The sequence below is a fragment of the Rhynchophorus ferrugineus genome, unplaced genomic scaffold (assembly GCF_030347505.1).
Source record: "Rhynchophorus ferrugineus isolate W39M unplaced genomic scaffold, kcgeb_rfMv2 rfM2, whole genome shotgun sequence".
NCBI lineage: Eukaryota > Metazoa > Arthropoda > Insecta > Coleoptera > Curculionidae > Rhynchophorus > Rhynchophorus ferrugineus.
Genome location: NW_027472581.1, coordinates 92,894,667 through 92,909,738, shown reverse-complemented (window position 1 = coordinate 92,909,738; position 15,072 = coordinate 92,894,667). Strand labels below are relative to the sequence as shown.

General features: G+C 33.2%; 1 protein-coding gene across 5 annotated transcripts in view; it reads left to right on the top strand.

The window, feature by feature from the left end:
- Positions 1-15,072, top strand: part of twin (CCR4-NOT transcription complex subunit 6-like twin) — a 474,198-nt gene that overhangs the window by 38,784 nt on the left and 420,342 nt on the right. The gene's annotated exons all lie outside the window — the stretch shown is intronic.

Sequence of the window (15,072 nt, the reverse complement as noted above, 5' to 3'; positions counted from 1 at the left end):
TAAGTTTAGACGTGGTGAAATGAGCACCGAAGACGATGAACAGTGGACGCCCAAAAGAGGTTGTTTACCGACGAAAACATTAGAGAAATCCACAAAATGATTTTGAATGACCGTAAATTGAATCTGAATGAAATAGTAGACACTTTAAAGATATCAACTGAAGGTATACATTATATCATTCACGAATATTTGGATATGAGAAAGCTCTGTGCAAAGTGGGTGCCGCGCGAGCTCACTTTTGACCAAAAACAACGATGATTCGGAACAGTGTTTGAAGATGATCAAGCGTAATAAACCCGAGTTTTTGCGTCGATATGTGACAATGTATGAAACATGGTTCTATCATTTCGCTCCGAAGTCGTCATCCGAGGGGACTGCACTCGATGAACCCGCTCTAAAACGTGGGAAAACGCAACAGTCGGCTGGCAAGATTATGGCGTCTGTATTTTTGAATGCTCATGGAATAATTTTCATTGACTACCTTGAAAAAGGAAGGACCATCAACAGCGACTATTACATAGCGTTATTGGACCGTTTGAAGGACGAAGTCGTCGAAAAACGGCCGCTTTTGAAGAAAAAGGAAGTGCTACTTTACCAAGACAATGCACCTTGTCACAAGTCAGTGAAAAAGATGGCAAAAATCCATGAATTGGGCTCGAAATTGTATTCTCCAGATCTGGCCCCCAGCGACTATTTTCTGTTCTCAGATCTCAAAAGAATACTCGCTGGGAAGAAATTTTCGTCGTATGAAGAGGTGATCGACGAAACTGAGGCCTATTTTGAAGTAAAGGACAAATCGTACTACAAAAATGGTATCGAAAAGTTAGAGAGTTGTTGTAATCAGTGTATTACCCTTGAAGGGAATTATGTTGAATAAAAAAAAATTTGCCAAAAAAATGTGTTTTACTATAGTATGCGTGGGACTTTTCAATTGACCTGTTACTACTTCAAAATCACGATCGGAATTCAGTTCTGCCTCTAATAGTCATGGGTGATGAAGTATGGATCTTTTTTGAAAATCCTAAGAGCAAAAATTCATGGTTATCACCTGACGAAGCCAGCCTACCGATTCCAAAGCCAAATCGTTTTGGTCGCAAGATAATTATCTGCGTTTGGTGGGGCCAGAGAGGCGTGGTGCATTACGAACTGTTCAAACCTGGTGAAACAGTTAACGGTGATCGCTACCAGCAACAAATGATCAATTTAGCCATGCATTGATCGAAAAACGTCCAGAGTGGGTCCGAAGACGTAATTTTTTCCGCCCAAAAAAAGGTAATAATTTTCCGGTACATCCGGTACATGCACCAGCAATTCTTTTTTGTGACTGTATTTTGACGTGATTTGATTCTGAATAATATTTTGACTCATGTTGCAAATGTACTACAAACTTCAATTTTACTCTTAAACTTATCTATCCAACCTACACCTATATGTACATATTAATATATCCACGAAAAGTTCTCATTCATTAAGATTAGTACAGCTTGATGCGTGTTTAGAGGTATTTTACTCAAATTAGTGAGGATATTTACTTGTACTTATGGATCTAACAATAATGATTATTTGGACCGTGTTTTGTTTTTAAGAAATTTGTTATACTCTCCTTTATATTTGAAGTATTTGCAGCTCAACAACTGTTTTTTGTTATCGAGAAACACGCATTGTACAATTTAATGACGACGGACGGAAATAATGGACGGAATGTTATAAATAATCATTTTGAATGCTTAAAAATTACTATTTGTAAGGAATTCTTGTTTCCTTTGATTACTATGTTGCTTTTTCAAGTTCTGTTAGCATATTGTACGAGACTTTTTGAAATAATGCCTAAGATTTCTTCGGTAGTCTTTATTTTATATGTATTAGGTGTAGGAAAATAGTGAAACTTACCCAATATCCCGATACATTTATTAATTAATTGTTCAGATATTCGAATAATTGTTTATTGATGTAATTCAGTTCGATGAAAAATAAATAGTGAAAATGATGTTTTGCATATGCATAAATATATTCGCGGCACAGTTCGCACGTTATAGTAACATGGGAAAATCCATTTCAATAACGAGACTGACAATGAGAGTTGTTAAAGAGCAATTAGTGGATCAGGTCAATCTAGAAAATATTCGCCAAGTCAGCTTCATGTTCGAAAAGTTGTTTTCGTATTAAGGCTTTTTAATTTACTTCTTGTTCTTCCATTTATTATTCAATAGATGAATTTGATCCCAACTGAACTTTATAAATATTACCATGTTGTTGCACACTGAGTCCATTGTGTTATACTATGAGGGTTCTCTTGGGGCGAAGTTTTTTTTACAACTTAGTCTTTTCTGTTGCATATTTAAGGTTGTAAGGAATTCACCTCTACGAGGATCGATATATATATATATATATATATATATATATATATATATATATATATATATATATAAAGATGACGTTAGTTTTATAGTATTTGCCGCTTTTCACTTAAAAAAAACGTACAAACCTTCAGAACAAAGCTGTTAAAATTTCATGTTATTATACTCATGAGTTTGTGAATTATTGAAGAATGACATTGCTTTTAGAGTTTCAATTTTACACTGCTTTTTGGTGGGAAAAATACCGTTCAAGCGAAGCAATGGCTTGAAAAGTATTATAAGGACTCCGCTCCATCAGAAACGACAATAAAACATAGGTTTGCTGACTTCAAACGTGGTTGTAGAGACACTGATGATGTAGAATGCAGTGGACGTCCAAATGAGGTAGTACTAACAACATGAAAAAAAAACATCCACAGAGTCGATGTGAATGTTCAAAAACGCGAGCAAAAAGTTTCGTGAGCAAACATCGTTTACATATCAAAACAACGTGTTGGTTTTATATTACATGAGTATTTGACTATGGGAAAACTCTGTTCAAAGTGGGTGCCGCGTTTGCTCGCGTTTTGTTGATTCTGAGCAATATGGTCATGTTTAAACGTAACACACCGGAATTTTTACGTCGATATGTGACAATGGATAAAACATGGATCTGTAACTTCGCTCCCTAATCAAAAAGATCGATCGAGAAACTGGTGACTGGCTTATTTTGAGGCAAGAGATAAATCGTTCGACAAAAGTGGTATTGAAATTTTCTGTTGAATAAAGCCAATTTTGTTATGCCTTGGACTTTTCAGCCCATGTGTTGACTTATAGACTTTTGCCTTTTTTTGTGAGAATTTCTTCACCATATTTTTTTCATATTTAAATATTATCTAAGTGTCTTATATATTTACTAACTTATATAATTAACTAAGTTATCAGACATTAACGAATTTTCAAAATTAATTTTTTTGAATAAATATATGTTATGTGACGCTAAACCAGACGAATATGGCAAACGGATTGTAGTTAAAATCTTATTTTTTAATCAATAATTAAAAATAGCAGATAATTAAATTAATTAATTACAAAGTTATTAACACAGCTTAAATGTTTAGTGAGAGATTTTGATGATATCTATGGTGATATTCATCTAGATCTATTGATGAAAATATGAAGTGTAACTGTATGTATCAAGAATTATCAAATTTGATGGTTTTGATATCTCTTTGAATAAAGTAACGTTATTTATTTTTATCCTTATAGTATTGTAATTTAGTATTGAGTTATTCAGTTTATATAAACGTTCATTGTGTTCGTTGTTTGATTTGAAAAAATCTGCTACCGAAACCTGTCAAGCACTTTTAGAAATTTATAGTGAAGATGCTTCATTATACCCCAATTGTCGGTTTTAGTATCAACAATTTAAAAAGGGTGATGTCATTGACAAAGAACGGTCTTCAGAACAAACAACTTTCAAACAAATGTTTGGAGATATTTCCAAAAATTATTGGACAAGGACCCATTTGAGTAAATAATGAAAAATTTCAAAACTCAATATTTTTGTTACTGTAATTGTATATATTGGGAACGTATTTCGTATAGCATATATCGATTATTTTTGTCCCTTGTATTTTTTTGTCATGGCCTTGTACTGTATTACACAATTAAAGTGCTTTTCGAAAATAGTTTTAACCCATATTTTCGACACAAGCACTGGCGGGTTATAAATATACTTTACAAGTCATTGCTGCTAATTATCAGGTCATGCATCGTTTTCGCAATATCTGGGATGCGTACTACAAAGGATATTACTCATTTTAAATGTCAGCCAATCAAGTACTAGAATTAATTTACTCCGAACCGTCTATTCTAAAATCTACCTATCTGTGATCTCATTATCCAAACAATGTGTTAAAGTGATTAATTAAAATTGATTGACGTATGCGTTTGAAAGTGTTTGGTTTTGATGTGTATGTCTAGGCCAGTATTTCTTCATCTTGTCGCATAAAATGTAATCATGACGTTTTCATTTAAAATTTAACTCATATCAACTGTTGAACAAAAACTTTTGAACAAAACATTTTGTGATGATGATTTTATCAAATTTGGCACTTGTTATATTGATACTTTTGAGACTCTTTGAGACTGAATAACACTGACCAACACTTTTGAGACTGAATATATATTATAATCAAATAATAGTTATTATCATTAAGGCAGAAAAATGTTAAATGCGCTCTATATCAGACACACACAAATGGAGTCATAAACAAACTGATACAAACATTGCTAACCAAATGCGTTTATAGGACAATTCAAAAATACCAATCAAAAAAGCATCATAGAGAGAAAAAACCTAATAACAACACACCAATTTGGGTTTATTAACAAGCATTCAATAATTGACCAGGTCCATAGAATAACAGATGTTATAGAAAAAGCCTACGGAAGTAAAAAAGTATGCTCAGCTATATTCTTAGGGGTAGCACAAGCCTTCGATAGGGTTTGGCATGAAGGCTTTATTCATAAAGTACGGAAAATGTTACCGAATTACTAAAACTCTACAATAAAAGAAGCTAATAAAGCAGGTGTACCAGAAGGAAGTGTACTGGCGCCAATGCTATTTACATGCTATTATCCACATATACAATGCTATTATCTACTATCCACTTGTGATATATCACAAATGGAGAATATTACGATGGCTGCATTTGCTGATGATACTGCGATTATAGCTGTCGGAGGCAGTAGCTAAGAAGCCACACGAAAATTACAACAGGCAAGTGACAATATAAGTAATTGGACGCAAGCTTGGAAAACAAAAATTAACGAAAGTGAATTAAAACCATGAAGGTACAGTTCGCCTACAATCAGACCGTACAAGCACCAATAACATTAAATAATAGTATCCATCCATATAGCAACAATGCTAAATATCTCGGAATGAATCTTGATGCAAAACTTCGCTGGAATGAACATATAAAGAAGAAAAGAAAATAATTGGAATTGAAATATAGTAAAATATATGGGCTAATTGGAAGGAAATCACAAATTTTTCAGAACAAAGTCCTGAGAAGTATTGTGGGTGCACCCAAATACTATAGGACTGATTAGAGACCTTCAGATACCCACAATCAGTCAAGAAATCAAAATAATTGCAAGGGGGCATGAGGAAAGACTCCATTATAATGACAATATTGAAGTATTGCAACTTTTGGATACCACCTCAGCAGAACACAGACTCAAAAGAAGACAAGAAGACATCTGATCTTGTCTAGTATTGTGTAGAGAGGTACAAAAAATACAGCAGTGACATGTATAAGCATTATTTCACCAGAGACTGAGGCCTCGTCGGACCGAATCCTCCTAGTTATATACCTAGATTTAAGTTACCATAAAGACAAATTGTAGGTTAGTCGGAAACGACTAGTAACAATGTAATAATTAAATAACAAAAAAGTGGTCTCAGTGCCTTCATTGGTGGGAAGACTCAAAACGCTTATTTAAGTTATATAATATTATATAATACTCTATGGATTACTTTTGATGTGTACTTATACTTATTATTTATATTTCAGTAAACATGCATATAATAAACAAGCAACTTGTAAGGAACCTTAATATATGTCTGATAGCTTAGCCCTGAAAATTAATTCACATTATTAACATTATGACGTTTTCGTAATGTTTTGCAATTACACTGGCCGGATATCCTTTTTGTTAAAAAAAGTGAAAAACTGAACGCGAAACGAGAAATCATCTTATTTTGCGTAACTTCCATTCACTATTTCTGACCTCTTTTGCTGAATGTTTTGATGTTTCTTTGGTGCTAGTTTCGAGCAATTATTACAATTATTGCCGACAAATACCTGGAATGTCTGTTTCCTGTTTAGGTAATTCACTGGCTTGTGTCCTACTATCGTTGCCATTAGTTGCATCTGAAAGTAATATATTTCTATTCGAATTCGTCTCGATCGGTTCGGTTAGTAACATCCTGATTGTGTAACATCGTTTTGTCGAACGATTTTTTTTTTAACCGACTTGGAATAAGGAGGAGGTTATATGTTCGGCTGTAAATTGAAAAGTCCCCGGCCTACCATAGTAAAACACATTAATTTGGCAAAATTTTAGTTTTATTCAACATAATTCCCTTCAAGGGCTATACACTGATTATAACGACTCTCCAACTTTCGGATACCATTTTTGTAGCACAATTTGTCTTTTGTTTCAAAATAGGCCTCAGTTTCGGCGATCACCTCTTCATTCGACGAAAATTTCTTCCCAGCGAGCATTCTTTTAAGATCTGAAAACAGGAAATAGTCGCTAGAGCCCGGATCTGGAGAATACGGTGGATGAGGAAGCAATTCGAAGGTCAATTCATGGATTTTTGCCATTGTTTTCAGTGACTTGTGACACGGTGCATTGTCTTGGTCAAGCAGCATTTCTTTTTCTTCAAGTGCGGCCGTTTTGCGGCGATTTCGTCTTTCAAACATTCCAATAACGCTATGTAATAGTCGCTGTTGATGGTCCTTCCTTTTCAAGGTAGTCAATGAAAATTATTTCGTACACATCCCAAACTACAGGCTGTTGCGTTATCGCACGCTTTGGAGCGGGTTCATCGTGTGCTGTCCACTCGGATGACTGTCGATTGGACTTCGGAGTGAAATGATGGAACCATGTTTCATCCACTGTTACATATCGACGCAAAAACTCGGGTTTATTACACTTGATCATTTTCAAACACTGCTCCGAATCATCAAGTCGTCGTTGTTTTTGGAAATATTGTTTACAAAATATGATATATTGTATACTGCTATTCAGAACTGCCTCTATAGTGTAATGGTTAGGGCGTTTAGCTTCCAAACGGTGGTGGCGGGTTTAATTCCCGAAAGGGACACTAGGTTTTGTTATTCTAGTTTAGTTAGAACATTTATCAAATCATCTAGGCTAGATAGTGGAGCCCGCGGCCTGAACGAAGCGCTCCTTATTTTCAATCATCGTTTCTTCTTAATAAAAAATTGAACCGACTTCAAAGGATAAGTAAGGAACTCAACTAAAAATTAAAAAATAATTAAACTTAGATTTTTAACACATAAATAGACATTTAAAAATAAAATATACATAATAGTCGTTGTAATAATTAAATAAAAATAAGCAGAAACCTTATTTAACCTATCTACTACACGTATTTTATATTCTACTATATACACACAATTTAGCTTAATACCTATCTTAATTTATTTATTTACGATATTATTTTAAGTACTACCAACTGATCACTGAAGTCGGTGCCGAGCCTAAACAATACAAAAATAATAATATAATTTTGTGACATATACAAAAAATTAAATTACGAACAGAAGAAATCTAAGTTAATATAACTGTTTGCTCTTTATTATTAGGCACTTTATTATCTTTTAATTAGTAAATGAATTAATTTTTACCCAGTTTTGAATGCCATTTATGGACCTCCGATGTATCAGACTAGACATTTATTGGATTATGTGCATATATATTTATTTTAGTCTATATAATATTTGTTATATATTGAAATTATGTTAATCATCGTTAAGTATATTGATATCTTTTATTTACTGTTGTAATTTTTTTGTTTTTAGTTATATTCTATGTGCTACTGTTTAATTTTCAGTCTTCCTCTACGCTATTTTTATGTCTTTAATTGTTTCATATCCATTATACATTTGTTATTGTCTACTAGGTCTGTAAAAACGACCGTATCGTGATTATTTCCTTCCTTTACGAGCTGCTGATTATACTCAAACAAGGAAAACTGCCATGGACAGAAATATGATAAATATATATTGATTGTACTTCCTGCCTTTCCATCTGCATTGACAGCTAATCTGTGGTAATTAACTACGTTCACATTTAGGTTAAATGGATTCGAGTTAATTATCGTTAGGTTCACTCGTTCCTACTATAGGTTGGCCAAAATATTTTTGGAGTAACAGTTTATTATCGTATAATATTAAATGCGAATGGGAATGGAGAATATGGTGTTTTTTTTATAAATAAGACTATTTGCAATACAAGACTGGATATAGTGAATTTGGGAAAAAGTTTTTTTTTTTAATTTTCCTTTGTTTTCTTTTATTTCAAAGTAGTTTTTGTTTGCAAAAACTTAGTTGCTAAAACTATAATTCTGCCGCTGCAACTTCTTTCAGGTTTTATTTGAGTTTTCTGGTTAAAAACTATACCAAGTGATTTTCACATGTCTCTTTTAACTGCAGATTGACATAATTAAAATAAATGTCTCGCAGTAGTACTTGGATGGGGCAAGTTTCTGGCTAGAGTGGATCAATACCTAAGTTTTCGGAAAGAGAAAGCACAAAATATGATAAAGATGAAGTCTTTTTTGGCATCCTTATATTATTAACTTCTTCATGATTTGATTTTTCCATATTTCGAGCTGGATTCAGTGTCTGAATGCTGAATAGTAAATCAATCTCAATCTTAAATTCTATTTGATGGCTGTGTCTGCATTGAATATTTGTTGTATATGTATAATGTTATTTCTCTGTGACAGTTGAACCAAAACGAAGTCCTGGAATCAAATATCGCAGAATTTTGAATTCTGATTTATCTTCATCCTTTTCAATTGATCAATGAGTGATCGAAGAGAATAAAAAATATTATTTTTATAATATAAATATTCTTGTAATATCTGATTGGTTGTTATAGATAAATATTAGTGATATAAATAAATATATATAAAAATAAATAAATGATAAATGATGGTCAGTGATTGGTAATGAAGGCTCTTAAATTATATCTGAAACCATCGTCTTGGTGTTGTCAGGTCTTTGTTACCATTCGTAAGGCCGTTTTTATAAAATTTGATATGCCGTCAGGTCGTTCCAGTAACACGTGCCATGTGTTTTTCAACAAAAATAAAGTAGCTAGTGTCTTTCACTTAGTTGAATATTATTGAATATTGTTGAGGTTAGCTAGTACGTGATATGTACTTAAATAATAAACAATTTAGTAATGTTGAAAAGCTATTAAATGCTATTCAAGATGACTTGAAAGATGAGAGACTGGTAGCACTTGTGAGAGACAGAAGAATGTATCCATTATTGAAATAAAAATGTAAATATTGTAATGTAAATAAATATTGTTTATCCAACTGTGCTATAGTTTTGTCGTGTCATTAAAGCACAAATCTATTGTATTCTTATAGGTTCCGCATAAAGAACCTATAAGTAAACAATGATTGTCTCATAATAATGTTTACACAAATCGTACTGAGTTGAAATGAAAAATCTTTAGTGTTCTAAAGTTTTGTCGTGGTGTTTTTATATACGGCATGTTCTTTCATTGACATTCAATTGTTATTGCTGTTATTTAGCATCTTTCTGTATGTTTAAGTCGTTCTCGCGTCTCGTGATTAAATCTTTCTACAAAGTTTCGATCCCAAATACCGGCTGTTAATTAATTAAGAATATTAAAATATTGCTCCTTAATTCTATTGCTGACTATAATATAAGAGTCTAATTCTGGAGGATCCCATCATGCGCACAACGATATGAATTTGCGACGTTGTCAGTTGTTGAAAATTATCCGTACATCTGACGAATATAATATAAATAGAATAAGTTATCTTGAGTTCACAAATTAACCTAAATTTTTTTAAGGGAACATAAAAATGTAGTATAAGGAACCTTTTATAAACACTTAATTTTAAAATAATTCTTAAATCGAAAAGGGAATAAGCCGAAGTTATAGTTCTTATAAATGATTCGTATATTATTTCCAATAAAATAGTCAATGCACGCCATAGATGACGTCAAATATACTGCCAGATGCAGTTTGTAAAAATGTAAAATACGTTCTAAACTCGCAGCGGATTTATCTCATTACTTTCCCTCTCGTTTTACCCGAGTTAAAAGGAGACAATATGCTATCTGTCAAAATGCCCTCGACATCTGTTGATTGTTGGTTGACGCTGTTGTCAAATGTTTACAAAATTCTTCGAAACATTAGTGATAATAATTAGCGAATATTGTAAAACAAAGTTCTAAGTTAGTACAGCAACATACGTACTGATGTTATACATTCTGACTACTTGCATTGGCTGTTTTACTGAATAGGATATTCACTTGAAGAGTATAATATATATTCAAATTCACCTTAAAATTCCCTTGAAACTCAAGTTCAAATTTAGCTAAGTTTATTGGTACAATGTTCATCTTCTATGACATAATAAACTTAATGAAGAAGCTTTTATAAACATATTTATTTTTAAAAGAGAAAATAAAGCAATATGCAAGATAACAAATAGAACTTATTTAGATACTTCTACAAAAATATGCAGTAGTTTGTAGGATTCTACCCCTCGATCGTTTGTAAGTGGCAACGTCTAAAAATTAGGCGGAACCTGCCGAATTTTACCGAATGTCGGTTGGGATCATCCAGAATTAGCCACTACTTGACTAAATACGGTAATATAATGTGAGATGCATCTTCGAGGCGCCATTGTATTTCCCAGAATGTGGTGTTGTAATAGCGGCAGTGCGCTGTTAATTATACACAAAAATGCCAGTGTACTAACAGTATCTGTGACGATTTCCGACATCCCATGCATGCTGCCCGGTCTCCACAGCTCGTTTCATTCGGACATCCTGCCACGTTACGAGCCGCACAGGACTGAAATTTTCCGGGTCACAGATTTAATTCGATTTTTATGTGTCGTTCCACTGGCGAGAATAATTGACCACTATTAATAGCCCGCGCTTTGTATATTGTATTAGCCCCGAGCGATTTTAAACATACGGCTTCGTTGTTTATGTAAACGATTTGCGGAATTATGCGAAGATTTTCGCTTTATCGCATGGATTTATATTTAAATGGGTGGAATTTTACGATGGCCAACCGTAATTATTCCGGGAGATAACTCGCAGCTCAATTAATTAAACCAGGCTGTTTGTTAATTCGGTCAAGCATTTTTGTCGATTGATGTTAGGCCATGAAATTATCCATTGGTAGCCGCTATTTTTTCCCATCTTTCTGTATGTATGTATGATGTATCTTTTGAGGTTATTCACGAATCTTTTAGCTGAGACCGGTCACGACTCATCTGTCGGAACAAGTCGTAATTAAAAAGAGCATGGTCTGGAGAATACGGCAGGTAGGGCCTTACTTCCCATTTCAATGTTTCCAAGTGTGTTTTCACCTGTTTTGCAACATGTGAGCTTTATTGTGCCGAATAATAACATTGTTCTGCCTTGTATTTCGTCCGATTTTCGCGCACCGCTCGGCTCAATCGCTTCAATTATAGGCCCATTGATGGTTTCGTCGGGTAAAATCTTTAAATTTCAATATCCACAACGCTCTTTGTCTTCATTGCCAAAATTACTACTTTTGAAACGTCGAAATCAGTACTCACAAGCTTCACACAACATTGACGACTTTCCTTCGCCTTTTTTTTCAAGTTAAAGAAAAAATGTAAAGCTTCCCCCAAATGCGATTTAGTCAGTACTAATTCAGACGATTTCAACGCACTGAAAAATTGTTTTGTCCACACTTCGACGAAATGACATACTGAAAAGTGGAGCCTGTCATGTCAGTGAGGCATAAAGTTGCACCATCTGTTGGAAATCCTTTAAAATATGTTTATAGGTCTAACATGTATCTATTGTGAGGTTTTTGTCTATGTCTATTTTTCTATTAACAGTAAACACAACTTTAATATCACAGGAATATAGTGATCGATGTTGTATTTAGATTAAATCAACATACATTATTACAACAAAATGTTATAAACTTAGCAAATACGATCAAATTACTCAAACTTTATTTTTATCAAATAGGTACAGTCCCATTGATTACAAACACGAATTTCATAAACCACAAGTTTCCGCACAGTGAATGCGTTATTTCTCTTTATATTTAAATAAAGCAATTACAGAAACCGCAGCATAAATAAATATTATCGTGACCTTATAATAGAAACGAAGCAAAATTGAACTGCGTATGAATTAAAGACATGAGTTTAGATATTAATTATGGGGTTGCTATTTATATTTTGAGCCTGGACAATACTAAGTGTTCTTGGGCTCCATCTGATGTTTTCAATCGGACCTTTATAATCATAATCTTTTTTAGAACGTTTTGTTATTCGAGCACAACTTGTGTTGTTTACAGTGACTTGAAACTTGAGTTAGCTTGTGAACATTTTCGTGATTTTGATGTTTTTTTATGACTTTCGACGTGGATTATCAAGACTTTTGCCGATTAAACTCCATCCTTGACCACTGTAAAACGTTTGTGCGCCGAAGTTAATCGTGATGGTGTACTCGAAATTAATTGCAAGATCTTCATGTGACTTACTATATGATTGAGTCCTTTTTGGACATTAGTATGACGAGCTTTGAAAAGGTTTGCTTACGTTGGTTTCCACATAACTTTGAAAAAGCTCAAAAAGATGCTCGTGTCAATTGATGCGAAGAAATGGTCAAATACAATCACGTTGCATGAATAACTGAGTGTAATATATACACAGGTGACGAATCTTGGATCTATGCATATGCATCCCGAATAAAACAACAATTTACTGTAAGTGTCTTTCAAGATGATCCAAATTCAACCAAAAACGATTCACTGTCGTATGTCGCTCTACATACGACAGTGAATTCTGAAACACAACATTTTCTTTACCAGAAGTGCTTTGTGAAATACGAAAAAAAGAAGTGCCAACGAAGAATCTTTGTTCATCATAACGACCTCATAAGCCCCGGTTTCGACAGACTAAATCAATTAATTAAAAGCTCATTGAATCTTAGTGATTATATTAATGAACTAGTATTTTTGTTAGCAAACGACAAAACTTATTGAACAGCCTATTTGAGTGTGTTGTTCATTATTTAATGCATGTCAGAAATTTATAGATTTGGCAGAAGCAACGTTAGCAATATTAAACAATTTAGCGATCTAACAGGCAATGGCAGTTAAAAATCACAAGTTTAACTATAATATTGTTTATTAGACACGCTAGTCCCAAGACACATCTCTGCGGGACCCCAGCAGATATTATTTAGAATATTGAGAAAGCCTCTGTACATTTTAAATTATCTTTCGAAGATATAGGGTTCCAGCGATTGACAATAGTTCTGTGAAGACAATTGGCTTATCTTTTGGATCAGCCCTAAATGTGAGATGAGAGACTTTCAGGAATATTGTAGGGCACTATGAAGAACTACATAAAACAAATTAGAATAAGGAGAAAACCAACCCAACAAACGCACTTTTAAGTTATTTCAGTAGCTGAATTTAAACCACACATGATTTCAGATTCACATATGGTTCAAAGAACTGCAAATTCCTTTTTTCTTTCATGTAAATATGGAAAGTATATTTCGTTTTAATTAAATATGATGATCATAGACATTATAATTAATATTTATGCTTTAATAAACTTCCTGAAGTATTTTTTCAAGTAATGTTCACTTGTTTGTTATAATTAAAACATTGTTTAATTAACGAAATGTGTTAAGCGTTTTTGACTAAATCATACTAGTTTTGCATGTACAACAATGATATTATGTTATTATCTTGTTGAGTAGTCTAACAACAAAAGGAAGGATACAATTATAAAAATGTCTTACTACCGTTAGGGCTCTATCGTTGTTTTAGTGTACAAACATTTTCAGGTTCATTAACTCGAATATATATGTATATTTCTATACAGAACAGGTAACCAGCTAGCCCGTTACATTTTTATTCGAGGAACTGTACCATTCTCATGCGGGAACATTGCGCGTAAAAGAACTGCTTTTGCTATTTCTCCTGATTTATCTAATGACTGTGAGAAAGCAAATGAAAGACGGAATTACGACCTATGCTTATTTTAAATTAGATTTTACGTTATAATAAGTTGACACAATTTTAAGGAGAGTATGTGTGTGTGTGTGTGTATGCACTGGCTTGTTAGTGACTGTAAAGCGAAATATTCAGTTTCATTAAAAAATACATCATCATTAGTATGTGCTGTTAGAACATTTTCAATTTATTGTATTATTATATTATTATACTATTTGCTTGTAGAACAGCTACAATTCGTCACTAAACAGATCTGTAAAGTGTCTGAATAGTTACGGAATATTGGAGATGGAAATCCACTTCTCACTATCTGTTCTAAAACTCCACATTTTTTATTATTTAATTAATATATTGTTACTAGTCGTTTCCGTCTAACCTACAATTTGTCTTTATGCTAACTTAAATCTAGGTATATAACTAGGAGGACCCATCGGCCCTAACTCAGTCTCTGGTGAAATAATATTTATACATGTCACTGCTGAATTTTTTATTATATGCACCTCACTACACAAGATCAGATGGTTTGATTCTTTTGATTCTGTGTCATGTTCTGGTGGTATCTAAAAGTTGCAATTTTTCAATATTCGTATGATAATGGAGACTTTCCTCATGCCTCCTTGCAATTCTCTTGATTGACTGTGGGTATCTGAAGGTCTCGATGTAGGTAATCAGTCCTATAGTATTTGGGTGCATCCGCAATACCTCTCAGGACTTTGTTCTGAAAAATGTATATTTTATTAATGTTACTCTTTGCAGAACATCCCCATAATTGACCTCCATATGTCCATATAGGTTTCAATATTTGCTTATATAATAGCAATTTATTATGTACTGATAATTGTGATTTTCTTCCAATTAGCCAGTACATTTTCCTATATTTCAATTCCGGTTC